We start from the raw sequence: 3,135 nt of genomic DNA, 5'->3' as shown, positions 1-3,135 counted from the left end.
TTTCCATTGTTTATTTAACAATAAACTTTTTAACAAATTTTTTAACAATCGGGGAAAGAGTCGAAAAATCTGAAAAAAAAATTTTTATATACTTTCTGTTTTCCTACATCTTAGAAAAAAAACTCAGAACGTGTTTTGTCTCGTTTTCGAGAAGAAAATTTTTTAGTTCTCGATGTGGGAAAAATCTTTCGACTTTCAGCGTGCGACTCTTACAAAACAGCCAAACTTACAAAATACCCTCACCATACTGCTAGTATGTTGTTCGCGGTCGCTGTTTTGTATTGACGGGAAAGTCAATATTTTACAAAATCGACTTTACAATATTTAACTCTCTAAACAATTTTATTTCAACAAAATCGAGTTTACAATATTTAACTCTCTAAACATTTATTTCGACGATTTCGACTTCTCGCTTGCTTTTTTTTATTACTGTCTGCTGTATAGTAAGTACCTAATCTTGCGTTATAATTATTATCAAGTGAATTTTTACCTCTAATTTGCGTACTCATTGAGCATTTTGCGATTTTTTTTTATCAAGTTATTCATTGTTGAAACATAAGAATCATTTTTACTTCAATGTTGAGTAACTCGGTGAAAAAAAAATCGCACAATGCTGATCGAGTGCTTAAATTAAAGCTAAAGATTCACGCTTTCGAAAACTATAAACTTTATTTATGTGCAATTTTTAATTCAGATGATGGAACTTTTCAAATTTTGGAGAGAATTTTGATATTTAACAGATCTTTTTTACGAACTTTGCAAAGTTCCAGAAAGTAAAATAAAATTCGCATACAAATGCGACTTACAGCGTTCAAAAGCGTGAATCTTCACCTTTAATTTGCGTACTCGATGAGTATTGTGCGATTTTTTTTCACCGAGTTATTCAACAGTGGAAAGGACCATTTTTGCTTTCATATTGAATAACTCCGTATAAAAAAATCGCACAATGCTCATTGAGTACGCAAATTAAAGGTAAAGATTCACGCTTTTGAACGCTGTAAGTCATATTTGTATGCGATTTTTATTGCACTTTATGGAACTTCACAAACTTAGTAAGAAATTTTTAGATTTGATGCATCTCCATTTGCATCCGTGCAACTTTGTAAAGAATCAGTAAGTCATTTAATGAATTATGGATTTCGAAAGTAGAGACTTCAAGCTGTAAAATACTTTTTGGATCATTCTGTTACGAAGTTACACCCTTTTGAAATTTACCTATTTTTAGCGAATAGGTGATGCTTTGAGTTCAGAATAGGTGATGCTTTGAGTGTATATGTGCAAGTAAATATGTCAAAGCGTAGAAAAATATGTGTAGCAGATTTATTTTTAAAAATTCCCAAAAGTAAATAATCTTTTCTGCATTCTACACTGAAATACTTTTCTTGAAAATTTGAATGAAAATAAGATGAAAATTAGATCGCAAAATTTGTCGCATATGTATCTTATGTCAAAAAACCTAATTACATTTAGATAAGCGTTTTTTGAACTGTTCTTTTATAACACATTAAAGAATTTGGCAATTAACTAATTTGTTGAGATACATTATTAGTGTGCTCCTCTCTCTTTCTTTCTCTCGCTCTCTGATCTGTGTCTAGCATAATTTGTTATAATATTCTTGTCATCAACGCGACATTTTAAAAAATACAAAAAAGTTTATAAACTTTCATTTTGAATGTGATGTTGACATCACAATACAATAACTTTTAAAACAAAGACGTAAAGATAGATGTATAAAAAGTATAAAACGTTAACACTTTAGAGATACCGGTAGAGATAGGTGTACAAGACGTACAAAACGTTAACGCTTTAGAGATACCGCGGGTAGAGATAGGTGTACAAGACGTACAAAACGTTAACGCTTTAGAGATACCGCGGGTAGAGATAGGTGTACAAGACGTACAAAACGTTAATAACGCTTTAGAGATAGGTGTACAAAGAAGTGACATTGACATAGAAATAACAACAGAAAAAGATAATAATGCCATAGAAATAGAATTAGTATATCAAAATAAACTTGTTAAAACATAGCGTCCTGTGGAATTACATTTTGATATTTCGGAAGAAGAGGAAAATATAATGGAATGGATTCATGGAAAAAGCCAAAAAGTTAATGTGAGTGACGCGGCACCTGTAATTAAAAAACAAAAAAGCAACGAATTAAAAAATGCAAGTAATGCTGTAAAAGCAAGTAAATGCTGTAATGCAAGCGAGAAATCACAAACGAAAGAAATAGATTATTTAATGGAAGAAAATGCTTTTGCGTAAAATTATAAAAACATTAAAACATCGTTTGCGTATTCAAAAAGTATTTAGAAAACCAACAACTAAAAAGAGCAAAACAAAAATTATACAAAATTTAATACAGGAACAAAATTTACATCCTGCTAAAGCAATAATTAATTTGCCACTCCATATATCAAAAGCGCAATATGCACTAGAAGAAAAACTTGGACAACTATTATTTTATTATTCAGCTTCTGCGTTGCGCCACTTACGACAGGCAGTAGTCTAACTGTTTTTTCTTGTATATAGTATTAAATAATTTAGTACTTTACCAAATTTCAGATTTTATAAAATAGTTACTTTGAATTGATTTTTTTGCATCTTTAAAGTAGTGCTGACGTCTAAAAGTGAATAATAATAAAAAAAATAAATATTATATTAAGAATGAAGATTCTCGATTTATCAAACAGTTTGTCTTATTTAACATATAATACTTGCGTTGTTTCTGGCGTTCACGTCGGATCCGAGCTCGATCATCCGATCGAGTAGCTCACTGCGGTTGTCCTCCACTGCATACATCAACGGCGTCACCCCCGACGTCTGTAAATGAAAAAAATTTTAGTATAGAAAAATAAATGTGTCGCGCAATTCTTCTATAATTGTTTGACCGTCTCGCGTCTATTTAAAACTTCTTGTTAAAATCCCCCGCGAGTAGACATTTCTATGACAAGAATTCATTTTATCCTTTAAAACATTACATGCTTTCACAATTATTTCTGAAAATTTAATTGATTTCTTTCGTGCCAAATATTCTTCGGTCTTTTCGATATAGTCATGTGAATGATATGCGGAAGATCTTTGAGAGAGACTAAGATTTTTTAATTTTCTTGGAAACTAACCGTGTCCAAAACA

This window comes from Wasmannia auropunctata, unplaced genomic scaffold, assembly GCF_000956235.1.
Source record: "Wasmannia auropunctata unplaced genomic scaffold, wasmannia.A_1.0 LD336064.1, whole genome shotgun sequence".
Taxonomy (NCBI): Eukaryota; Metazoa; Arthropoda; class Insecta; order Hymenoptera; family Formicidae; genus Wasmannia; species Wasmannia auropunctata.
The sequence above is the reverse complement of the archived record's forward strand: the minus strand, read 5'-3'. Positions refer to the sequence as shown.